General features: G+C 44.1%; 11 non-coding genes across 11 annotated transcripts; all 11 read left to right on the top strand.

The window, feature by feature from the left end:
* Nucleotides 1–330: 330 nt before the first annotated feature.
* LOC147679229 (U4 spliceosomal RNA) lies at nt 331–470 on the top strand. The gene has a single exon (XR_015301826.1). It is a non-coding gene; the product is annotated as a U4 spliceosomal RNA (small nuclear RNA).
* A 1,930-nt stretch (nt 471–2,400) lies between these two features.
* LOC147679228 (U4 spliceosomal RNA) lies at nt 2,401–2,540 on the top strand. Its single transcript, XR_015301801.1, has one exon. It is a non-coding gene; the product is annotated as a U4 spliceosomal RNA (small nuclear RNA).
* Nucleotides 2,541–4,470: 1,930 nt separating this feature from the next.
* On the top strand, nt 4,471–4,610 carry LOC147679227 (U4 spliceosomal RNA). The gene has a single exon (XR_015301660.1). It is a non-coding gene; the product is annotated as a U4 spliceosomal RNA (small nuclear RNA).
* Nucleotides 4,611–6,540: 1,930 nt separating this feature from the next.
* On the top strand, nt 6,541–6,680 carry LOC147679226 (U4 spliceosomal RNA). The gene has a single exon (XR_015301845.1). It is a non-coding gene; the product is annotated as a U4 spliceosomal RNA (small nuclear RNA).
* A 1,930-nt stretch (nt 6,681–8,610) lies between these two features.
* Nucleotides 8,611–8,750, top strand: LOC147679225 (U4 spliceosomal RNA). The gene has a single exon (XR_015301800.1). It is a non-coding gene; the product is annotated as a U4 spliceosomal RNA (small nuclear RNA).
* Nucleotides 8,751–10,681: 1,931 nt separating this feature from the next.
* On the top strand, nt 10,682–10,821 carry LOC147679224 (U4 spliceosomal RNA). Its single transcript, XR_015301692.1, has one exon. It is a non-coding gene; the product is annotated as a U4 spliceosomal RNA (small nuclear RNA).
* Nucleotides 10,822–12,751: 1,930 nt separating this feature from the next.
* LOC147679223 (U4 spliceosomal RNA) lies at nt 12,752–12,891 on the top strand. Its single transcript, XR_015301691.1, has one exon. It is a non-coding gene; the product is annotated as a U4 spliceosomal RNA (small nuclear RNA).
* A 1,929-nt stretch (nt 12,892–14,820) lies between these two features.
* On the top strand, nt 14,821–14,960 carry LOC147679222 (U4 spliceosomal RNA). Its single transcript, XR_015301793.1, has one exon. It is a non-coding gene; the product is annotated as a U4 spliceosomal RNA (small nuclear RNA).
* A 1,930-nt stretch (nt 14,961–16,890) lies between these two features.
* Nucleotides 16,891–17,030, top strand: LOC147679221 (U4 spliceosomal RNA). Its single transcript, XR_015301811.1, has one exon. It is a non-coding gene; the product is annotated as a U4 spliceosomal RNA (small nuclear RNA).
* A 1,929-nt stretch (nt 17,031–18,959) lies between these two features.
* On the top strand, nt 18,960–19,099 carry LOC147679220 (U4 spliceosomal RNA). Its single transcript, XR_015301721.1, has one exon. It is a non-coding gene; the product is annotated as a U4 spliceosomal RNA (small nuclear RNA).
* A 1,930-nt stretch (nt 19,100–21,029) lies between these two features.
* LOC147679219 (U4 spliceosomal RNA) lies at nt 21,030–21,169 on the top strand. The gene has a single exon (XR_015301868.1). It is a non-coding gene; the product is annotated as a U4 spliceosomal RNA (small nuclear RNA).
* The last annotated feature ends 4,904 nt before the right edge of the window (nt 21,170–26,073 follow it).

Below are 26,073 nucleotides of genomic sequence, written 5' to 3'. Positions count from 1 at the left end.
CACAACCCATGGCTAGCAGCCTAGATCTCATCTTTGTGTGAAGGGATATCTGTCTGAGCATCAAATCCATACCTAGGGAGGGTGCTGCTTACCTGAAGAGCTATTTAGCATACAATTTCCCAGAATTCTCTGCGTGTGGCTAGCGACGGTTTGGGGCAGAGAGCTGATGGAAATTAGTAAAACAACGCCAACATATGTCTTACATTGCCTGTCAGAAGCAGTGGAGGTGTAGTTATGCAGAAATAGATAAAATCTTTTGAAAAGGGTTCATGTTCTTTGTAACATGAGGTACTAGGGCGAGTGGGCATGAAATTCACACTATAAATGGTTAGCTTTGCGCAGTGGATGTATCGTAGCCAATGAGGTTTAACCGAGGCGCGATTATTGCTTATTGAAAACTTTACCCAATACCTCGTTATGGAGACTTGAACTATAGTTGAAATAACAATTTTGGACAGTCTCTTCGGAGACTGGAGAATATGTAATAAAAAAATAAGATAGTTTATTTTTCAATGCGATTTACTTGCATAATTGTTATCTGTGACAAGGAGAAAACTGTGACTTTATTTGGCTTCAGTTTACTCTTTACGTTCTTTTTGTTTTCTCAGCTTTTTAAATACGGCAGTAACTTAGGGATTTTTTCTCCTTGATCAGTTTTCATAATTCTTGTATTTCTTCCTCTTTGTTCTCACCTTCGATCCCCGGATTCGCTCGGGTAGTTGATGGCCAGAGTACGGGCTTTGTTTCTGCTCTCTGAGTTGACTCGCAGTCCGTTGCAGAGCTGGGCTCTTTCGAGGTCTCATCTCCCATTCAAATGTACACAAACCACCTAGAAAGTTTATTTCTGGGAGCAAAGGCGTTTGTTATCAGTAGGAAAATGCGGAGAGGGTTCATACAGATTGTATGGAGTGCTTGAAACAGAACAAGAACTGACAAAGCTGTTGTTTTTGTCATTTAACATTATGTAAAGTGTATTTTTAATGCTCTTTTTGTCACTGAGTAATTGATGTTACCCAGCTGTATGACATGGGCGTAGCTTCCATTGTTGCAGCAGGTGCAGTGGCACTGGCGCCCACAGACCTGCGGGACCCACTGAACCCCGATTATTGCGGTATTTTATATTTCAAACATGAATAAGGGGTCCTATTTCCTTCCTTGCCCTAGGGCCCATTTTTTCACCTGAGAGCCATGAAAGGCTGCGTGGATCCTCCCTGATTTGAATCAGTGACAATGAGGTCACGCAAAGAGCTCTTGCGTGGCTGCATCAGCCCAACTGGGCTACATGATCCGGGAAAATTTGTATGCTGCATGCCGACGGAGACAAACAACGTACACACAGACATTTACAGGGCACATATAAAAATCTGTATTGTGGCGCAGCTGCGGCGTAAATGTTGCGGCCCTTTTACAATGTGACCCATCTAGGGAGATGCGTCACATTATAAAGCCCTGCATCACATTATACCTGCGTCAGGCATAATGTATGCAGGGTGGGCGTTTCCACGAAAAAAAGCCTTGTAGAAATCACGCACTGAAATCTACAAGATTTCACTGCGTCACTTTACGCCTTCACTGCGGCGAAATCCCTACGCCTGCACAGACCAAGCGTTTGGAATGACTCATGGCTTTTTGCTTCACTTTCATGATCAACTTCAGCAATGCGTCACTTTTGTGCCAACACATGTGTCAGAATTTCTGATGCATCTGTTAATCCTTGCACCATGGAGCACTGTATTGTAAATACAGCACATCCATAGTGGCACAAGGACATTCAGCACTGACGCAAGGAAAAGCATGCATCTATGCAGATGCGTCAGATCCTTGTGAATCTTCCCCTAGAATGTTTTGAAAACCAGGGAACCAGTATATTGTACCCCCTAAAGCTAAAAATGAAATGCAGCAAATGCAACTATATAGTGCAATGAAATGGCAGACTTGCAGTATAGAAAATGGAAAAATGTAGCTATGATTTATTTTCCTTTAAATTATTGCTGTTCCTCCTCTAGTATACATTTGAAGACAGTGGGCCCTATGAGGATGCTATTATGAATTTGTGCTTCTTATATTTTCCACAACCAATGGCTAGCAGCCTAGATCTCATCTTTGTGTGAAGGGATATCTGTCTGAGCATCAAATCCATACCTAGGGAGGGTGCTGCTTACCTGAAGAGCTATTTAGCATACAATTTCCCAGAATTCTCTGCGTGTGGCTAGCGACGGTTTGGGGCAGAGAGCTGATGGAAATTAGTAAAACAACGCCAACATATGTCTTACATTGCCTGTCAGAAGCAGTGGAGGTGTAGTTATGCATAAACAGATAAAATCTTTTGAAAAGGGTTCATGTTCTTTGTAACATGAGGTACTAGGGCGAGTGGGCATGAAATTCACACTATACTTGGTTAGCTTTGCGCAGTGGCAGTATTGTAGCCAATGAGGTTTAACCGAGGCGCGATTATTGCTTATTGAATACTTTACCCAATACCCCGTCATGGAGACTTGAAATATAGTTGAAATGACAATTTTTGACAGTCTCTTCGGAGACTGGAGAATATGTAATAAAATAATAAGATAGTTTATTTTTCAATGCGATTTACTTGCATAATTGTTATCTGTGACAAGGAGAAAACTGTGACTTTATTTGGCTTCAGTTTACTCTTTACGTTTTTTTTGTTTTCTCAGCTTTTTAAATACGGCAGTAACTTAGGGATTTTTTCTCCTTGATCAGTTTTCATAATTCTTGTATTTCTTCCTCTTTGTTCTCACCTTCGATCCCCGGATTCGCTCGGGTAGTTGATGGCCAGAGTAGGGGCTTTGTTTCCGCTCTCTGAGTTGACTCGCAGTCCGTTGCAGAGCTGGGCTCTTTCGAGGTCTCATCTCCCATTCAAATGTACACAAACCACCTAGAAAGTTTATTTTTGGGAGCAAAGGCGTTTGTTATCAGTAGGAAAATGCGGAGAGGGTTCATACAGATTGTATGGAGTGCTTGAAACAGAACAAGAACTGGCAAAGCTGTTGTTTTTGTCATTTAACATTATGTAAAGTGTATTTTTAATGCTCTTTTTGTCAATGAGTACTTGATGTTACCCAGCTGTATGACAGGGGCGTAGCTTCCATTGTTGCAGCAGGTGCAGTGGCACTGGTGCCCACAGGCCTGCGGGACCCACTGAACCCCGATTATTGCGGTATTTTATATTTCAAACATGAATAAGGGGTCCTATTTCCTTCCTTGCCCTAGGGCCCATTTTTTCACCTGAGAGCCATGAAAGGCTGCGTGGATCCTCCCTGATTTGAATCGGTGACAATGAGGTCACGCAAAGAGCTCTTGCGTGGCTGCATCAGCCCAACTGGGCTACATGATCCGGGAAAATTTGTATGCTGCATGCCGATGGAGACACACAACGTACACACAGCCATTTACAGGGCACATATAAAAATCTGTATTGTGGCGCAGCTGCGGCGTAAATGTTGCGGCCCTTTTACAATGTGACGCATCTAGGGAGATGCATCACATTATAAAGCCCTGCATCACATTATACCTGCGTCAGGCATAATGTATGCAGGGTGGGCGTTTCCACGAAAAAAAGCCTTGTAGAAATCACGCACTGAAATCTACAAGATTTCACTGCGTCACTTTACGCCTTCACTGCGACAAAATCCCTACGCCTGCACAGACCAAGCGTTTGGAATGACTCATGGCTTTTTGCTTCACTTTCATGATCAACTTCAGCAATGCGTCACTTTTGTGCCAACACATGTGTCAGAATTTCTGATGCATCTGTTAATCCTTGCACCATGGAGCACTGTATTGTAAATACAGCACATCCATAGTGGCACAAGGACATTCAGCACTGACGCAAGGAAAAATATGCATCTATGCAGATGCGTCAGATCCTTGTGAATCTTCCCCTAGAATGTTTTGAAAACCAGGAAACCAGTATATTGTACCCCCTAAAGCTAAAAATGAAATGCAGCAAATGCAACTATGTAGTGCAATGAAATGGCAGACTTGCAGTATGGAAAATGGAAAAATGTAGCTATGATTTATTTTCCTTTAAATTATTGCTGTTCCTCCTCTAGTAAACATTTGAAGGCAGTGGGCCCTATGAGGATGCTATTATGAATTTGTGCTTCTTATATTTTCCACAACCCATGGCTAGCAGCCTAGATCTCATCTTTGTGTGAAGGGATATCCGTCTGAGCATCAAATCCATACCTAGGGAGGGTGCTGCTTACCTGAAGAGCTATTTAGCATACAATTTCCCAGAATTCTCTGCGTGTGGCTAGCGACGGTTTGGGGCAGAGAGCTGATAGAAATTAGTAAAACAACGCCAACATATGTCTTACATTGCCTGTCAGAAGCAGTGGAGGTGTAGTTATGCATAAATAGATAAAATCTTTTGAAAAGGGTTCATGTTCTTTGTAACATGAGGTACTAGGGCGAGTGGGCATGAAATTCACACTATAATTGGTTAGCTTTGCGCAGTGGCAGTATCGTAGCCAATGAGGTTTAACCGAGGCGCGATTATTGCTTATTGAAAACTTTACCCAATACCCCGTCATGGAGACTTGAAATATAGTTGAAATGACAATTTTTGACAGTCTCTTCGGAGACTGGAGAATATGTAATAAAAAAATAAGATAGTTTATTTTTCAATGCGATTTACTTGCATAATTGTTATCTGTGACAAGGAGAAAACTGTGACTTTATTTGGCTTCAGTTTACCCTTTACGTTCTTTTTGTTTTCTCGGCTTTTTAAATACGGCAGTAACTTATGGATTTTTTCTCCTTGATCAGTTTTCATAATTCTTGTATTTCTTCCTCTTTGTTCTCACCTTCGATCCCCGGATTCGCTCGGGTAGTTGATGGCCAGAGTACGGGCTTTGTTTCCGCTCTCTGAGTTGACTCGCAGTCCGTTGCAGGGCTGGGCTCTTTCGAGGTCTCATCTCCCATTCAAATGTACACAAACCACCTAGAAAGTTTATTTCTGGGAGCAAAGACGTTTGTTATCAGTAGGAAAATGCGGAGAGGGTTCATACAGATTGTATGGAGTGCTTGAAACAGAACAAGAACTGACAAAGCTGTTGTTTTTGTCATTTAACATTATGTAAAGTGTATTTTTAATGCTCTTTTTGTCACTGAGTAATTGATGTTACCCAGCTGTATGACAGGGGCGTAGCTTCCATTGTTGCAGCAGGTGCAGTGGCACTGGCGCCCACAGACCTGCGGGACCCACTGAACCCCGATTATTGCGGTATTTTATATTTCAAACATGAATAAGGGGTCCTATTTCCTTCCTTGCCCTAGGGCCCATTTTTTCACCTGAGAGCCATGAAAGGCTGCGTGGATCCTCCCTGATTTGAATCGGTGACAATGAGGTCACGCAAAGAGCTCTTGCGTGGCTGCATCAGCCCAACTGGGCTACATGATCCGGGAAAATTTGTATGCTGCATGCCGACGGAGACACACAACGTACACACAGCCATTTACAGGGCACATATAAAAATCTGTATTGTGGCGCAGCTGCGGCGTAAATGTTGCGGCCCTTATACAATGTGACGCATCTAGGGAGATGCGTCACATTATAAAGCCCTGCATCACATTATACCTGCGTCAGGCATAATGTATGCAGGGTGGGCGTTTCCACGAAAAAAAGCCTTGTAGAACTCACGCACTGAAATCTACAAGATTTCACTGCGTCACTTTACGCCTTCACTGCGGCAAAATCCCTACGCCTGCACAGACCAAGCGTTTGGAATGACTCATGGCTTTTTGCTTCACTTTCATGATCAACTTCAGCAATGCGTCACTTTTGTGCCAACACATGTGTCAGAATTTCTGATGCATCTGTTAATCCTTGCACCATGGAGCACTGTATTGTAAATACAGCACTTCCATAGTGGCACAAGGACATTCAGCACTGACGCAAGGAAAAATATGCATCTATGCAGATGCGTCAGATCCTTGTGAATCTTCCCCTAGAATGTTTTGAAAACCAGGAAACCAGTATATTGTACCCCCTAAAGCTAAAAATGAAATGCAGCAAATGCAACTATGTAGTGCAATGAAATGGCAGACTTGCAGTATGGAAAATGGAAAAATGTAGCTATGATTTATTTTCCTTTAAATTATTGCTGTTCCTCCTCTAGTAAACATTTGAAGACAGTGGGCCCTATGAGGATGCTATTATGAATTTGTGCTTCTTATATTTTCCACAACCCATGGCTAGCAGCCTAGATCTCATCTTTGTGTGAAGGGATATCTGTCTGAGCATCAAATCCATACCTAGGGAGGGTGCTGCTTACCTGAAGAGCTATTTAGCATACAATTTCCCAGAATTCTCTGCGTGTGGCTAGCGACGGTTTGGGGCAGAGAGCTGATGGAAATTAGTAAAACAACGCCAACATATGTCTTACATTGCCTGTCAGAAGCAGTGGAGGTGTAGTTATGCAGAAATAGATAAAATCTTTTGAAAAGGGTTCATGTTCTTTGTAACATGAGGTACTAGGGCGAGTGGGCATGAAATTCACACTATAAATGGTTAGCTTTGCGCAGTGGATGTATCGTAGCCAATGAGGTTTAACCGAGGCGCGATTATTGCTTATTGAAAACTTTACCCAATACCTCGTTATGGAGACTTGAACTATAGTTGAAATGACAATTTTGGACAGTCTCTTCGGAGACTGGAGAATATGTAATAAAAAAATAAGATAGTTTATTTTTCAATGCGATTTACTTGCATAATTGTTATCTGTGACAAGGAGAAAACTGTGACTTTATTTGGCTTCAGTTTACTCTTTACGTTCTTTTTGTTTTCTCAGCTTTTTAAATACGGCAGTAACTTAGGGATTTTTTCTCCTTGATCAGTTTTCATAATTCTTGTATTTCTTCCTCTTTGTTCTCACCTTCGATCCCCGGATTCGCTCGGGTAGTTGATGGCCAGAGTACGGGCTTTGTTTCTGCTCTCTGAGTTGACTCGCAGTCCGTTGCAGAGCTGGGCTCTTTCGAGGTCTCATCTCCCATTCAAATGTACACAAACCACCTAGAAAGTTTATTTCTGGGAGCAAAGGCGTTTGTTATCAGTAGGAAAATGCGGAGAGGGTTCATACAGATTGTATGGAGTGCTTGAAACAGAACAAGAACTGACAAAGCTGTTGTTTTTGTCATTTAACATTATGTAAAGTGTATTTTTAATGCTCTTTTTGTCACTGAGTAATTGATGTTACCCAGCTGTATGACATGGGCGTAGCTTCCATTGTTGCAGCAGGTGCAGTGGCACTGGCGCCCACAGACCTGCGGGACCCACTGAACCCCGATTATTGCGGTATTTTATATTTCAAACATGAATAAGGGGTCCTATTTCCTTCCTTGCCCTAGGGCCCATTTTTTCACCTGAGAGCCATGAAAGGCTGCGTGGATCCTCCCTGATTTGAATCAGTGACAATGAGGTCACGCAAAGAGCTCTTGCGTGGCTGCATCAGCCCAACTGGGCTACATGATCCGGGAAAATTTGTATGCTGCATGCCGACGGAGACAAACAACGTACACACAGACATTTACAGGGCACATATAAAAATCTGTATTGTGGCGCAGCTGCGGCGTAAATGTTGCGGCCCTTTTACAATGTGACGCATCTAGGGAGATGCGTCACATTATAAAGCCCTGCATCACATTATACCTGCGTCAGGCATAATGTATGCAGGGTGGGCGTTTCCACGAAAAAAAGCCTTGTAGAAATCACGCACTGAAATCTACAAGATTTCACTGCGTCACTTTACGCCTTCACTGCGGCGAAATCCCTACGCCTGCACAGACCAAGCGTTTGGAATGACTCATGGCTTTTTGCTTCACTTTCATGATCAACTTCAGCAATGCGTCACTTTTGTGCCAACACATGTGTCAGAATTTCTGATGCATCTGTTAATCCTTGCACCATGGAGCACTGTATTGTAAATACAGCACATCCATAGTGGCACAAGGACATTCAGCACTGACGCAAGGAAAAGCATGCATCTATGCAGATGCGTCAGATCCTTGTGAATCTTCCCCTAGAATGTTTTGAAAACCAGGGAACCAGTATATTGTACCCCCTAAAGCTAAAAATGAAATGCAGCAAATGCAACTATATATTGCAATGAAATGGCAGACTTGCAGTATAGAAAATGGAAAAATGTAGCTATGATTTATTTTCCTTTAAATTATTGCTGTTCCTCCTCTAGTATACATTTGAAGACAGTGGGCCCTATGAGGATGCTATTATGAATTTGTGCTTCTTATATTTTCCACAACCAATGGCTAGCAGCCTAGATCTCATCTTTGTGTGAAGGGATATCTGTCTGAGCATCAAATCCATACCTAGGGAGGGTGCTGCTTACCTGAAGAGCTATTTAGCATACAATTTCCCAGAATTCTCTGCGTGTGGCTAGCGACGGTTTGGGGCAGAGAGCTGATGGAAATTAGTAAAACAACGCCAACATATGTCTTACATTGCCTGTCAGAAGCAGTGGAGGTGTAGTTATGCATAAACAGATAAAATCTTTTGAAAAGGGTTCATGTTCTTTGTAACATGAGGTACTAGGGCGAGTGGGCATGAAATTCACACTATACTTGGTTAGCTTTGCGCAGTGGCAGTATTGTAGCCAATGAGGTTTAACCGAGGCGCGATTATTGCTTATTGAATACTTTACCCAATACCCCGTCATGGAGACTTGAAATATAGTTGAAATGACAATTTTTGACAGTCTCTTCGGAGACTGGAGAATATGTAATAAAATAATAAGATAGTTTATTTTTCAATGCGATTTACTTGCATAATTGTTATCTGTGACAAGGAGAAAACTGTGACTTTATTTGGCTTCAGTTTACTCTTTACGTTCTTTTTGTTTTCTCAGCTTTTTAAATGCGGCAGTAACTTAGGGATTTTTTCTCCTTGATCAGTTTTCATAATTCTTGAATTTCTTCCTCTTTGTTCTCACCTTCGATCCCCGGATTCGCTCGGGTAGTTGATGGCCAGAGTACGGGCTTTGTTTCCGCTCTCTGAGTTGACTCGCAGTCCGTTGCAGAGCTGTGCTCTTTTGAGGTCTCATCTCCCATTCAAATGTACACAAACCACCTAGAAAGTTTATTTCTGGGAGCAAAGGTGTTTGTTATCAGTAGGAAAATGCGGAGAGGGTTCATACAGATTGTATGGAGTGCTTGAAACAGAACAAGAACTGACAAAGCTGTTGTTTTTGTCATTTAACATTATGTAAAGTGTATTTTTTAATGCTCTTTGTGCCACTGAGTAATTGATGTTACCCAGCTGTATGACAGGGGCGTAGCTTCCATTGTTGCAGCAGGTGCAGTGGCACTGGCGCCCACAGACCTGTGGGACCCACTGAACCCCGATTATTGCGGTATTTTATATTTCAAACATGAATAAGGGGTCCTATTTCCTTCCTTGCCCTAGGGCCCATTTTTTCACCTGAGAGCCATGAAAGGCTGCGTGGATCCTCCCTGATTTGAATCGGTGACAATGAGGTCACGCAAAGAGCTCTTGCGTGGCTTCATCAGCCCAACTGGGCTACATGATCCGGGAAAATTTGTATGCTGCATGCCGACGGAGACACACAACGTACACACAGCCATTTACAGGGCACATATAAAAATCTGTATTGTGGCGCAGCTGCGGCGTAAATGTTGCGGCCCTTTTACAATGTGACGCATCTAGGGAGATGCGTCACATTATAAAGCCCTGCATCACATTATACCTGCATCAGGCATAATGTATGCAGGGTGGGCGTTTCCACGAAAAAAAGCCTTGTAGAACTCACGCACTGAAATATACAAGATTTCACTGCGTCACTTTACGCCTTCACTGCGGCAAAATCCCTACGCCTGCACAGACCAAGCGTTTGGAATGACTCATGGCTTTTTGCTTCACTTTCATGATCAACTTCAGCAATGCGTCACTTTTGTGCCAACACATGTGTCAGAATTTTGGATGCATCTGTTAATCCTTGCACCATGGAGCACTGTATTGTAAATACAGCACATCCATAGTGGCACAAGGACATTCAGCACTGACGCAAGGAAAAGTATGCATCTATGCAGATGCGTCAGATCCTTGTGAATCTTCCCCTAGAATGTTTTGAAAACCAGGAAACCAGTATATTGTACCCCCTAAAGCTAAAAATGAAATGCAGCAAATGCAACTATATAGTGCAATGAAATGGCAGACTTGCAGTATGGAAAATGGAAAAATGTAGCTATGATTTATTTTCCTTTAAATTATTGCTGTTCCTCCTCTAGTATACATTTGAAGACAGTGGGCCCTATGAGGATGCTATTATGAATTTGTGCTTCTTATATTTTCCACAACCCATGGCTAGCAGCCTAGATCTCATCTTTGTGTGAAGGGATATCTGTCTGAGCATCAAATCCATAACAAGGGAGGGTGCTGCTTACCTGAAGAGCTATTTAGCATACAATTTCCCAGAATTCTCTGCGTGTGGCTAGCGACGGTTTGGGGCAGAGAGCTGATGGAAATTAGTAAAACAACGCCAACATATGTCTTACATTGCCTGTCAGAAGCAGTGGAGGTGTAGTTATGCATAAACAGATAAAATCTTTTGAAAAGGGTTCAAGTTCTTTGTAACATGAGGTACTAGGGCGAGTGGGCATGAAATTCACACTATAATTGGTTAGCTTTGCGCAGTGGCAGTATCGTAGCCAATGAGGTTTAACCGAGGCGCGATTATTGCTTATTGAAAACTTTACCCAATACCTCGTCATGGAGACTTGAAATATAGTTGAAATGACAATTTTTGACAGTCTCTTCGGAGACTGGAGAATATGTAATAAAAAAATAGGATAGTTTATTTTTCAATGCGATTTACTTGCATAATTGTTATCTGTGACAAGGAGAAAACTGTGACTTTATTTGGCTTCAGTTTACTCTTTACGTTCTTTTTGTTTTCTCAGCTTTTTAAATACGGCAGTAACTTAGGGATTTTTTCTCCTTGATCAGTTTTCATAATTCTTGTATTTCTTCCTCTTTGTTCTCACCTTCGATCCCCGGATTCGCTCGGGTAGTTGATGGCCAGAGTATGGGCTTTGTTTCCGCTCTCTGAGTTGACTCGCAGTCCGTTGCAGAGCTGGGCTCTTTTGAGGTCTCATCTCTCATTCAAATGTACACAAACCACCTAGAAAGTTTATTTGTGGGAGCAAAGGCGTTTGTTATCAGTAGGAAAATGCGGAGAGGGTTCATACAGATTGTATGGAGTGCTTGAAACAGAACAAGAACTGACAAAGCTGTTGTTTTTGTCATTTAACATTATGTAAAGTGTATTTTTAATGCTCTTTTTGTCACTGAGTAATTGATGTTACCCAGCTGTATGACAGGGGCGTAGCTTCCATTGTTGCAGCAGGTGCAGTGGCACTGGCGCCCACAGACCTGCGGGACCCACTGAACCCCGATTATTGCGGTATTTTATATTTCAAACATGAATAAGGGGTCCTATTTCCTTCCTTGCCCTAGGGCCCATTTTTTCACCTGAGAGCCATGAAAGGCTGCGTGGATCCTCCATGATTTGAATCGGTGACAATGAGGTCACGCAAAGAGCTCTTGCGTGGCTGCATCAGCCCAACTGGGCTACATGATCCAGCAAAATTTGTATGCTGCATGCCGACGGAGACACACAACGTACACACCGCCATTTACAGGGCACATATAAAAATCTGTATTGTGGCGCAGCTGCGGCGTAAATGTTGCGGCCCTTTTACAATGTGACGCATCTAGGGAGATGCGTCACATTATAAAGCCCTGCATCACATTATACCTGCGTCAGGCATAATGTATGCAGGGTGGGCGTTTCCACGAAAAAAAGCCTTGTAGAACTCACGCACTGAAATCTACAAGATTTCACTGCGTCACTTTACGCCTTCACTGCGGCAAAATCCCTACGCCTGCACAGACCAAGCGTTTGGAATGACTCATGGCTTTTTGCTTCACTTTCATGATCAACTTCAGCAATGCGTCACTTTTGTGCCAACACATGTGTCAGAATTTTGGATGCATCTGTTAATCCTTGCACCATGGAGCACTGTATTGTAAATACAGCACATCCATAGTGGCACAAGGACATTCAGCACTGACGCAAGGAAAAGTATGCATCTATGCAGATGCGTCAGATCCTTGTGAATCTTCCCCTAGAATGTTTTGAAAACCAGGAAACCAGTATATTGTACCCCCTAAAGCTAAAAATGAAATGCAGCAAATGCAACTATATAGTGCAATGAAATGGCAGACTTGCAGTATGGAAAATGGAAAAATGTAGCTATGATTTATTTTCCTTTAAATTATTGCTGTTCCTCCTCTAGTATACATTTGAAGACAGTGGGCCCTATGAGGATGCTATTATGAATTTGTGCTTCTTATATTTTCCACAACCCATGGCTAGCAGCCTAGATCTCATCTTTGTGTGAAGGGATATCTGTCTGAGCATCAAATCCATAACTAGGGAGGGTGCTGCTTACCTGAAGAGCTATTTAGCATACAATTTCCCAGAATTCTCTGCGTGTGGCTAGCGACGGTTTGGGGCAGAGAGCTGATGGAAATTAGTAAAACAACGCCAACATATGTCTTACATTGCCTGTCAGAAGCAGTGGAGGTGTAGTTATGCATAAACAGATAAAATCTTTTGAAAAGGGTTCAAGTTCTTTGTAACATGAGGTACTAGGGCGAGTGGGCATGAAATTCACACTATAATTGGTTAGCTTTGCGCAGTGGCAGTATCGTAGCCAATGAGGTTTAACCGAGGCGCGATTATTGCTTATTGAAAACTTTACCCAATACCTCGTCATGGAGACTTGAAATATAGTTGAAATGACAATTTTTGACAGTCTCTTCGGAGACTGGAGAATATGTAATAAAAAAATAAGATAGTTTATTTTTCAATGCAATTTACTTGCATAATTGTTATCTGTGACAAGGAGAAAACTGTGACTTTATTTGGCTTCAGTTTACTCTTTACGTTCTTTTTGTTTTCTCAGCTTTTTAAATACGGCAGTAACTTAGGGATTTTTTCTCCTTGATCAGTTTTCATAATTCTTGTATTTCTTCCTCTTTGTTCTCACCTTCGTTCCCCGGATTCGCTCGGGTAGTTGATGGCCAGAGTACGGGCTTTGTTTCCGCTCTCTGAGTTGACTCGCAGTCCGTTGCAGAGCTGGGCTCTTTTGAGGTCTCATCTCCCATTCAAATGTACACAAACCACCTAGAAAGTTTATTTGTGGGAGCAAAGGCGTTTGTTATCAGTAGGAAAATGCGGAGAGGGTTCATACAGATTGTATGGAGTGCTTGAAACAGAACAAGAACTGACAAAGCTGTTGTTTTTGTCATTTAACATTATGTAAAGTGTATTTTTAATGCTCTTTTTGTCACTGAGTAATTGATGTTACCCAGCTGTATGACAGGGGCGTAGCTTCCATTGTTGCAGCAGGTGCAGTGGCACTGGCGCCCACAGACCTGTGGGACCCACTGAACCCCGATTATTGCGGTATTTTATATTTCAAACATGAATAAGGGGTCCTATTTCCTTCCTTGCCCTAGGGCCCATTTTTTCACCTGAGAGCCATGAAAGGCTGCGTGGATCCTCCCTGATTTGAATCGGTGACAATGAGGTCACGCAAAGAGCTCTTGCGTGGCTGCATCTGCCCAACTGGGCTACATGATCCGGGAAAATTTGTATGCTGCATGCCGACGGAGACACACAACGTACACACAGCCATTTACAGGGCACATATAAAAATCTGTATTGTGGCGCAGCTGCGGCGTAAATGTTGCGGCCCTTTTACAATGTGACGCATCTAGGGAGATGCGTCACATTATAAAGCCCTGCATCACATTATACCTGCGTCAGGCATAATGTATGCAGGGTGGGCGTTTCCACGAAAAAAAGCCTTGTAGAACTCACGCACTGAAATCTACAAGATTTCACTGCGTCACTTTACGCCTTCACAGCGGCAAAATCCCTACGCCTGCACAGACCAAGCGTTTGGAATGACTCATGGCTTTTTGCTTCACTTTCATGATCAACTTCAGCAATGCGTCACTTTTGTGCCAACACATGTGTCAGAATTTTTGATGCATCTGTTAATCCTTGCACCATGGAGCACTTATTGTAAATACAGCACATCCATAGTGGCACAAGGACATTCAGCACTGACGCAAGGAAAAGTATGCATCTATGCAGATGCGTCAGATCCTTGTGAATCTTCCCCTAGAATGTTTTGAAAACCAGGGAACCAGTATATTGTACCCCCTAAAGCTAAAAATGAAATGCAGCAAATGCAACTATATAGTGCAATGAAATGGCAGACTTGCAGTATAGAAAATCGAAAAATGTAGCTATGATTCATTTTCCTTTAAATTATTGCTGTTCCTCCTCTAGTATTCATTTGAAGACAGTGGGCCCTATGAGGATGCTATTATGAATTTGTGCTTCTTATATTTTCCACAACCCATGGCTAGCAGCCTAGATCTCATCTTTGTGTGAAGGGATATCTGTCTGAGCATCAAATCCATAACTAGGGAGGGTGCTGCTTACCTGAAGAGCTATTTAGCATACAATTTCCCAGAATTCTCTGCGTGTGGCTAGCGACGGTTTGGGGCAGAGAGCTGATGGAAATTAGTAAAACAACGCCAACATATGTCTTACATTGCCTGTCAGAAGCAGTGGAGGTGTAGTTATGCATAAACAGATAAAATCTTTTGAAAAGGGTTCATGTTCTTTGTAACATGAGGTACTAGGGCGAGTGGGCATGAAATTCACACTATACTTGGTTAGCTTTGCGCAGTGGCAGTATCGTAGCCAATGAGGTTTAACCGAGGCGCGATTATTGCTTATTGAAAACTTTACCCAATACCTTGTCATGGAGAATTGAAATATAGTTGAAATGACAATTTTTGACAGTCTCTTTGGAGACTGGAGAATATGTAATAAAAAAATAAGATAGTTTATTTTTCAATGCGATTTACTTGCATAATTGTTATCTGTGACAAGGAGAAAACTGTGACTTTATTTGGCTTCAGTTTACTTTTTACGTTCTTTTTGTTTTCTCAGCTTTTTAAATACGGCAGTAACTTAGGGATTTTTTCTCCTTGATCAGTTTTCATAATTCTTGTATTTTTTCCTCTTTGTTCTCACCTTCGATCCCCGGATTCGCTCGGGTAGTTGATGGCCAGAGTACGGGCTTTGTTTCCGCTCTCTGAGTTGACTCGCAGTCCGTTGCAGAGCTGGGCTCTTTCGAGGTCTCATCTCCCATTCAAATGTACACAAACCACCTAGAAAGTTTATTTGTGGGAGCAAAGGCGTTTGTTATCAGTAGGAAAATGCGGAGAGGGTTCATACAGATTGTATGGAGTGCTTGAAACAGAACAAGAACTGACAAAGCTGTTGTTTTTGTCATTTAACATTATGTAAAGTGTATTTTTAATGCTCTTTTTGTCACTGAGTAATTGATGTTACCCAGCTGTATGACAGGGGCGTAGCTTCCATTGTTGCAGCAGGTGCAGTGGCACTGGCGCCCACAGACCTGCGGGACCCACTGAACCCCGATTATTGCGGTATTTTATATTTCAAACATGAATAAGGGGTCCTATTTCCTTCCTTGCCCTAGGGCCCATTTTTTCACCTGAGAGCCATGAAAGGCTGCGTGGATCCTCCCTGATTTGAATCGGTGACAATGAGGTCACGCAAAGAGCTCTTGCGTGGCTGCATCAGCCCAACTGGGCTACATGATCCGGGAAAATTTGTATGCTGCATGCCGACGGAGACACACAACGTACACACAGCCATTTACAGGGCACATATAAAAATCTGTATTGTGGCGCAGCTGCGGCGTAAATGTTGCGGCCCTTTTACAATGTGACGCATCTAGGGAGATGCGTCACATTATAATGCCCTGCATCACATTATACCTGCGTCAGGCATAATGTATGCAGGGTGGGCGTTTCCACGAAAAAAAGCCTTGTAGAACTCACGCACTGAAATCTACAAGATTTCACTGCGTCACTTTACGCCTTCACTGCGGCAAAATCCCTACGCCTGCACAGACCAAGCGTTTGGAATGACTCATGGCTTTTTGCTTCACTTTCATGATCAACTTCAGCAATGCGTCACTTTTGTGCCAACACATGTGTCAGAATTTCTGATGCATCTGTTAATCCTTGCACCATGGAGCACTGTATTGTAAATACAGCACATCCATAGTGGCACAAGGACATTCAGCACTGACGCAAGGAAAAATATGCATCTATGCAGATGCGTCAGATCCTTGTGAATCTTCCCCTAGAATGTTTTGAAAACCAGGGAACCAGTATATTGTACCCCCTAAAGCTAAAAATGAAATGCAGCAAATGCAACTATATAGTGCAATGAAATGGCAGACTTGCAGTATGGAAAATGGAAAAATGTAGCTATGATTTATTTTCCTTTAAATTATTGCTGTTCCTCCTCTAGTAAACATTTGAAGACAGTGGGCCCTATGAGGATGCTATTATGAATTTGTGCTTCTTATATTTTCCACAACCCATGGCTAGCAGCCTAGATCTCATCTTTGTGTGAAGGGATATCTGTCTGAGCATCAAATCCATACCTAGGGAGGGTGCTGCTTACCTGAAGAGCTATTTAGCATACAATTTCCCAGAATTCTCTGCGTGTGGCTAGCGACGGTTTGGGGCAGAGAGCTGATGGAAATTAGTAAAACAACGCCAACATATGTCTTACATTGCCTGTCAGAAGCAGTGGAGGTATAGTTATGCATAAATAGATAAAATCTTTTGAAAAGGGTTCATGTTCTTTGTAACATGAGGTACTAGGGCGAGTGGGCATGAAATTCACACTATAATTAGTTAGCTTTGCGCAGTGGCAGTATTGTAGCCAATGAGGTTTAACCGAGGCGCGATTATTGCTTATTGAAAACTTTACCCAATACCCCGTCATGGAGACTTGAAATATAGTTGAAATGACAATTTTTTACAGTCTCGTCGGAGACTGGAGAATATGTAATAAAAAAATAAGATAGTTTATTTTTCAATGCGATTTACTTGCATAATTGTTATCTGTGACAAGGAGAAAACTGTGACTTTATTTGGCTTCAGTTTACTCTTTACGTTCTTTTTGTTTTCTCAGCTTTTTAAATACGGCAGTAACTTAGGGATTTTTTCTCCTTGATCAGTTACATAATTCTTGTATTTCTTCCTCTTTGTTCTCACCTTCGATCCCTGGATTCGCTCGGGTAGTTGATGGCCAGAGTACGGGCTTTGTTTCCGCTCTCTGAGTTGACTCGCAGTCCGTTGCAGAGCTGGGCTCTTTCGAGGTCTCATCTCCCATTCAAATGTACACAAACCACCTAGAAAGTTTATTTCTGGTGGCAAAGGCGTTTGTTATCAGTAGGAAAATGCGGAGAGGGTTCATACAGATTGTATGGAGTGCTTGAAACAGAACAAGAACTGACAAAGCTGTTGTTTTTGTCATTTAACATTATGTAAAGTGTATTTTTAATGCTCTTTTAGTCACTGAGTAATTGATGTTACCCAGCTGTATGACAGGGGCGTAGCTTCCATTGTTGCAGCAGGTGCAGTGGCACTGGCGCCCACAGACCTGCGGGACCCACTGAACCCCGATTATTGCGGTATTTTATATTTCAAACATGAATAAGGGGTCCTATTTCCTTCCTTGCCCTAGGGCCCATTTTTTCACCTGAAAGCCATGAAAGGCTGCGTGGATCCTCCCTGATTTGAATCGGTGACAATGAGGTCACGCAAAGAGCTCTTGCGTGGCTGCATCAGCCCAACTGGGCTACATGATCCGGGAAAATTTGTATGCTGCATGCCGACGGAGACACACAACGTACACACAGCCATTTACAGGGCACATATAAAAATCTGTATTGTGGCGCAGCTGCGGCGTAAATGTTGCGGCCCTTTTACAATGTGACGCATCTAGGGAGATGCGTCACATTATAAAGCCCTGCATCACATTATACCTGCGTCAGGCATAATGTATGCAGGGTGGGCGTTTCCACGAAAAAAAGCCTTGTAGAACTCACGCACTGAAATCTACAAGATTTCACTGCGTCACTTTACGCCTTCACTGCGGCAAAATCCCTACGCCTGCACAGACCAAGCGTTTGGAATGACTCATGGCTTTTTGCTTCACTTTCATGATCAACTTCAGCAATGCGTCACTTTTGTGCCAACACATGTGTCAGAATTTTTGATGCATCTGTTAATCCTTGCACCATGGAGCACTGTATTGTAAATACAGCACATCCATAGTGGCACAAGGACATTCAGCACTGACGCAAGGAAAAGTATGCATCTATGCAGATGCGTCAGATCCTTGTGAATCTTCCCCTGGAATGTTTTGAAAACCAGGAAACCAGTATATTGTACCCCCTAAAGCTAAAAATGAAATGCAGCAAATGCAACTATGTAGTGCAATGAAATGGCAGACTTGCAGTATGGAAAATGGAAAAATGTAGCTATGATTTATTTTCCTTTAAATTATTGCTGTTCCTCCTCTAGTAAACATTTGAAGACAGTGGGCCCTATGAGGATGCTATTATGAATTTGTGCTTCTTATATTTTCCACAACCCATGGCTAGCAGCCTAGATCTCATCTTTGTGTGAAGGGATATCTGTCTGAGCATCAAATCCATACCTAGGGAGGGTGCTGCTTACCTGAAGAGCTATTTAGCATACAATTTCCCAGAATTCTCTGCGTGTGGCTAGCGACGGTTTGGGGCAGAGAGCTGATGGAAATTAGTAAAACAACGCCAACATATGTCTTACATTGCCTGTCAGAAGCAGTGGAGGTGTAGTTATGCATAAATAGATAAAATCTTTTGAAAAGGGTTCATGTTCTTTGTAACATGAGGTGCTAGGGCGAGTGGGCATGAAATTCACACTATAATTGGTTAGCTTTGCGCAGTGGCAGTATCGTAGCCAATGAGGTTTAACCGAGGCGTGATTATTGCTTATTGAAAACTTTACCCAATACCCCGTCATGGAGACTTGAAATATAGTTGAAATGACAATTTTTGACAGTCTCTTCGGAGACTGGAGAATATGTAATAAAAAAATAAGATAGTTTATTTTTCAATGCGATTTACTTGCATAATTGATATCTGTGACAAGGAGAAAACTGTGACTTTATTTGGCTTCAGTTTACTCTTTACGTTCTTTTTGTTTTCTCAGCTTTTTAAATACGGCAGTAACTTAGGGATTTTTTCTCCTTGATCAGTTTTCATAATTCTTGTATTTCTTCCTCTTTGTTCTCACCTTCGATCCCCGGATTCGCTCGGGTAGTTGATGGCCAGAGTACGGGCTTTGTTTCCGCTCTCTGAGTTGACTCGCAGACCGTTGCAGAGCTGGGCTCTTACGAGGTCTCATCTCCCATTCAAATGTACACAAACCACCTAGAAAGTTTATTTCTGGGAGCAAAGGCGTTTGTTATCAGTAGGAAAATGCGGAGAGGGTTCATACAGATTGTATGGAGTGCTTGAAACAGAACAAGAACTGACAAAGCTGTTGTTTTTGTCATTTAACATTATGTAAAGTGTATTTTTAATGCTCTTTTTGTCACTGAGTAATTGATGTTACCCAGCTGTATGACAGGGGCGTAGCTTCCATTGTTGCAGCAGGTGCAGTGGCACTGGCGCCCACAGACCTGCGGGACCCACTGAACCCCGATTATTGCGGTATTTTATATTTCAAACATGAATAAGGGGTCCTATTTCCTTCCTTGCCCTAGGGGCCATTTTTTCACCTGAGAGCCATGAAAGGCTGCGTGGATCCTCCCTGATTTGAATCGGTGACAATGAGGTCACGCAAAGAGCTTTTGCGTGGCTGCATCAGCCCAACTGGGCTACATGATCCGGGAAAATTTGTATGCTGCATGCCGACCGAGACACACAACGTACACACAGCCATTTACAGGGCACATATAAAAATCTGTATTGTGGCGCAGCTGCGGCGTAAATGTTGCGGCCCTTTTACAATGTGACGCATCTAGGGAGATGCGTCACATTATAAAGCCCTGCATCACATTATACCTGCGTCAGGCATAATGTATGCAGGGTGGGCGTTTCCACGAAAAAAAGCCTTGTAGAACTCACGCACTGAAATCTACAAGATTTCACTGCGTCACTTTACGCCTTCACTGCGGCAAAATCCCTACGCCTGCACAGACCAAGCGTTTGGAATGACTCATGGCTTTTTGCTTCACTTTCATGATCAACTTCAGCAATGCGTCACTTTTGTGCCAACACATGTGTCAGAATTTTTGATGCATCTGTTAATCCTTGCACCATGGAGCACTGTATTGTAAATACAGCACATCCATAGTGGCACAAGGACATTCAGCACTGACGCAAGGAAAAGTATGCATCTATGCAGATGCGTCAGATCCTTGTGAATCTTCCCCTAGAATGTTTTGAAAACCAGGGAACCAGTATATTGTACCCCCTAAAGCTAAAAATGAAATGCAGCAAATGCAACTATATAGTGCAATGAAATGGCAGACTTGCAGTATAGAAAATCGAAAAATGTAGCTATGATTCATTTTCCTTTAAATTATTGCTGTTCCTCCTCTAGTATTCATTTGAAGACAGTGGGCCCTATGAGGATGCTATTATGAATTTGTGCTTCTTATATTTTCCACAACCCATGGCTAGCAGCCTAGATCTCATCTTTGTGTGAAGGGATATCTGTCTGAGCATCAAATCCATAACTAGGGAGGGTGCTGCTTACCTGAAGAGCTATTTAGCATACAATTTCCCAGAATTCTCTGCGTGTGGCTAGCGACGGTTTGGGGCAGAGAGCTGATGGAAATTAGTAAAACAACGCCAACATATGTCTTACATTGCCTGTCAGAAGCAGTGGAGGTGTAGTTATGCATAAACAGATAAAATCTTTTGAAAAGGGTTCATGTTCTTTGTAACATGAGGTACTAGGGCGAGTGGGCATGAAATTCACACTATACTTGGTTAGCTTTGCGCAGTGGCAGTATCGTAGCCAATGAGGTTTAACAGAGGCGTGATTATTGCTTATTGAAAACTTTACCCAATACCTTGTCATGGAGAATTGAAATATAGTTGAAATGACAATTTTTGACAGTCTCTTTGGAGACTGGAGAATATGTAATAAAAAAATAAGATAGTTTATTTTTCAATGCGATTTACTTGCATAATTGTTATCTGTGACAAGGAGAAAACTGTGACTTTATTTGGCTTCAGTTTACTCTTTACGTTCTTTTTGTTTTCTCAGCTTTTTAAATACGGCAGTAACTTAGGGATTTTTTCTCCTTGATCAGTTTTCATAATTCTTGTATTTCTTCCTCTTTGTTCTCACCTTCGATCCCCGGATTCGCTCGGGTAGTTGATGGCCAGAGTACGGGCTTTGTTTCCGCTCTCTGAGTTGACTCGCAGTCCGTTGCAGAGCTGGGCTCTTTCGAGGTCTCATCTCCCATTCAAATGTACACAAACCACCTAGAAAGTTTATTTCTGGGAGCAAAGGCGTTTGTTATCAGTAGGAAAATGCGGAGAGGGTTCATACAGATTGTATGGAGTGCTTGAAACAGAACAAGAACTGACAAAGCTGTTGTTTTTGTCATTTAACATTATGTAAAGTGTATTTTTAATGCTCTTTTTGTCACTGAGTAATTGATGTTACCCAGCTGTATGACAGGGGCGTAGCTTCCATTGTTGCAGCAGGTGCAGTGGCACTGGCGCCCACAGACCTGCGGGACCCACTGAACCCCGATTATTGCGGTATTTTATATTTCAAACATGAATAAGGGGTCCTATTTCCTTCCTTGCCCTAGGGCCCATTTTTTCACCTGAGAGCCATGAAAGGCTGCGTGGATCCTCCCTGATTTGAATCGGTGACAATGAGGTCACGCAAAGAGCTCTTGCGTGGCTGCATCAGCCCAACTGGGCTACATTTTTTTTTTTTTTTTTAAACTCTTTATTCGTGACTATTACAGGATATTATACATTTCTGTACCATTTCTCATCATATCACACATCAGTCTTTTCCATTTTCTTAACCATAAACGTTTGGGAGTATAACATATCAATCATGATTCAATTATCATATCTGTCCCTGAATGTTTCCCATGTATGGTCTATAGTTATCATAATCATGACTTACATAAGTACTAGTCCCCAACTGCCCTCCCTCCCCTCCCGCCCACCCCCTGTCTCCTGGTCGTTCTTTCTTGTACACTCTACATTTCGGGCCAAGGTGTCTTAGTGTATCTGGAATTTGGTAAAGGCTCCAGGCCTGGTCTAACTCCCGTGAGTGGCACTGTGCCCGTGAGTCTCAGCCGCCCCCTGCAAGATGTGTGTGCTCACCCCACCGGGTCTTTCGGACTGTCCAGGTCTATCTCTTCTAGTTCAATCAACATTACGTCCCAGTCCTGCGCTATAGGGTATTTGCGAAGGCCCTTGCTCTCCTCTTCCCGCAACGCCGCGGATTCGGCTTTGCCCCATTTCAGCAAGTCGCCTCGCCACATTTCTATCTGCGGGGCCCTGGGCGATTTCCATCTCATAGTGAGCACCCTGATCGCCAACACAAGTGCCAGGTCCGTAAATTTCAATTGTGCCTTACATGTTTTGGGCCGTTTTCTGTTCCCTATTAGACAGGGTAATGCCCCCTCAGGGATCCGAAGTGTTGTTATGGAGTGTAGCGTGTGCTTGATCGTTCCCCAGTAAATATGTAGCTTCGGGCATGTCCATAGCATATGAAGAATATGTGCCTCATCTTGTTGACATCTCGGGCAGCAGTGTGCAGTGGCAGGGAACATCCTATGAAGTCTCTGGGGCGTAAGGTAAGCTCTATGGAGGATCATGGCCTGTATGAACTGAAACTTAACATTCCTAGACACCCTTCTATGATGGCCTAGAATAATTTTCCACTCCCCGTCCGTTATGTGTTCTCCCGAGTCAGCAGTCCAGGTCTCCCTAAGTGTAATGATCGGTGACGGCACATGTTCTCTGATACCGACATACAGCCATTTCACCAGGTGTCCCCCCGTGCCCATATAGTGTAGGAGGTGCACTAACTCATGTTGTTCCGGTTTCGTACGTTGTGGGGCCCAAGCTCGCCGCACGTAGTGTGTCACCGAGGCGTGTAATAGGTATAAGCGTGAGGGCGCTCCCGTGGCGTGCACAAACGACGCGTGATCCAGTATGGTGTCGTCACCGAACAGGTCTCCCACTCTGTCCACCCCAGTCTCCGTCCAGGGCCGAAGTCTGCGTTGTGTCAGGGTCCCCTGTGGTGTCGGGAGCCCTAGTAGGGGTATATTGTCTGCGTACGGAGTGGTCCCAGCCGTGTATGACAGTGCTTTCTTCCAACAAGTCAGAGCCACATGCAGGAGGGGGTGGCAGTCCCTGGGAATCCTAGCATTGGGCAAGAGGAGGGAGTGTAATTCACCACGTGCTACTTTGTCCGTCGTGTAAGCGATCTCATGTAAACCCCTGCCCGCCACCCATCGGGTCAACCATTGGAGTTGGCTGGCGTAGTAGTAGCTTTGTAGGTCCGGGACACCTAGGCCTCCCTGTCTGGTGTTCAGTTGCAATTTTTTAAGGCTGATTCGCCGTCTCCCTGAACCCCATACGAGGTTGATCAACAACGTATTTAGTGTGGTGAAGATGTGTCGCGGGAGCAGGACCGGTAGGTTTACGAAATAATACAGTATGCGGGGGAGCAGGACCATCTTCGAGACTGCCACTCGCCCCATTACCGACAGGGGTAGGGACGTCCAGAAGGCTATGCTACCTCGTAGGCCTGTGATGGCTTTACGGATATTACCGTCGATTTGGGCCTCAGGGTCCCGGTATACCTGAATTCCGAGATATTTAAACGTGGTCGGTGCCACTGGGATGTCATAGGTACCAAACCGTATGTGGGGGGGCTGTTGTCCATCTCGGAAATAGAAACCTAGGGACTTTCCCGGGTTTATAGCCAACCCAGAGATGGTCTCAAAGCGTCTGAAGACAGTCGCCAGGAGCGAGTGGTCACCTCGCAGGTTCCGGAGAAACACCAAGATGTCGTCGGCATATATAGAGATCATGTGGTCGGTGCCTTCCACCGGTATGCCCTCCTCCTCGGCTCTATTGCGGAGTGCAATAGCCAGGGGTTCCAGCGTCAGCACGAACAGTAATGGTGACAGTGGGCAGCCCTGTCGGGTGCCCCTATGGACTCCATAACTGTCAGATGTGTGTCTTCCCGTGCGTGCCCTAGCCGTCGGACCAGTGTACAATAAGCGGATCCATTTTATAAGGGCCTCCGGGAAACCAAAGCGATGCAAGACTTCGAACATGAAGTTCCACGTCAGGGAATCAAACGCTTGGCGGAGATCTAGGGCCAAACAGCCAGCCTGTGGTAAGGTGCGAGGGGTGGTTGTCATGAGGGCGTGGAGTCGTCTCGAATTCTGGGAGGTGCTCCTCTCTGGGAGGAAGCCACATTGGTCTGTATGGATCAGGCCAGGGAGGTGGCGTTGGATCCGCATGGCAATAGCCTTACTGAGGATCTTATACTCCGTGGAGAGCATGGAGAGGGGCCTGTAGTTACCTACGTCTTGAGTGTCCCTACCAGGTTTCGGGATAGAAATCACCAAGGCCTGCATGGTGGTAGCCGGGAGATGTCCCACCTCGTAAGCAGTGTGGTATATTTTCTCTAGTACGGGAGCCAGCACATCAGCATATGTTTGATAGAATTCTCCTGGCAGGCCATCCATGCCCGGTGTCTTGCCTCGGTTAAGGGTGTGGATTGCTATCTTTATTTCGTGCTGTGTGATAGGCCCGGCTAGGGCCGTCTGGATTTCCGGGGCCAGCACTGGGAGCGTTAGCTCTCCCAGGAATTCCGTCATTTCGTCCTCGGCATCTACAGAGGGGGGAGCATAGAGGTTCTCCAGGTGAGCCTTAAAGACAGCGTTAATTCCTAGTTGCGTGTGCACCTGCTCACCCTCTGCGTTCCGGATAATTGTTATAGTAGGGCTCTCTGGGGCATCCCGAACCAGCCGGGCTAGCAGAGCACCGGATCTGTCCGCCTCCGCCTGTTGGCGTTTCAGGTAGGCCCCATAGTCCATCACTCTCAGGGTTTCCAACAGTTCAGCATGTTCGATATTACACTGTTGTAGGTCAGCCTTTCGGTCAGGGTCCTGCCCTGCCGCATTTTCAAGGTCACACAAGCGCTTTTCCACCTCGCACAAATTACCATGTATCTCCTGTCTGGCTCCCACTAGTCGGCCTATAGCCGCCCCCCGTATTACAGCTTTCATTGCATCCCACACAATCAGATTCGAGGACGCGGAGTCCCAATTCGTATCGAAATAAGTAGTTAAGGTGTCAGCTATATGTGATCGAAACGGGCCATCCTCAAGCAGCGTGGGGTTAAGTCTCCAGGTAGGGACGGGTGAGGGCACCTTACCCCAGTGCAGGTCCAGCACTAGCGGCCGATGGTCTGAAAATGTTTTAGCAAGGTACTCCGATGTGGCGCATCTAGCCGTGACAGAGGTGGAGCATACAAACCTATCTAATCTGGTATGTAGGTTGTGCACAGGGGAGTAGCATGAGTATTCTTTGTGTGTTGGGTGCAGTACGCGCCAGATGTTGCCCAACCGCCAGCCCTGGAGCCATGTCCCAAACGATTCCGATAGTTTATGTATTCCTGCCGCCTGAAGGGGGGGGTGTGATCTATCAAGGGCTACGTCTAAGATCATGTTCCAGTCACCTCCCAAGATCCAGGGGACGTCTACCCAGTCCGCCAACGTCCGGCCCACTGCAGCAAGGAACCTATCCTGATCAAAATTCGGGGCATAAATGCTGCCCAAGACTACCACCTCCCCGTCCAGGGTGCCCCTCACCAGTACATAACGTCCTTGTTCGTCAGTTCGTCTTTCCAGTTCCACAAACGGAGTGCCGTGGCGCACCCATATCGTGGCCCCCCTGGAGAAGGCAGAGTATGTTGTAGAGAATATGGTACCCCTCCATTTCTTCCGTAGCAGGAGTGCCTCGGAGTGTGTCATG

This window comes from Lissotriton vulgaris, chromosome 11 (genome assembly GCF_964263255.1).
Source record: "Lissotriton vulgaris chromosome 11, aLisVul1.2, whole genome shotgun sequence".
Taxonomy (NCBI): domain Eukaryota; kingdom Metazoa; phylum Chordata; class Amphibia; order Caudata; family Salamandridae; genus Lissotriton; species Lissotriton vulgaris.
The sequence above is the reverse complement of the archived record's forward strand: the minus strand, read 5'-3'. Positions and strand labels throughout refer to the sequence as shown.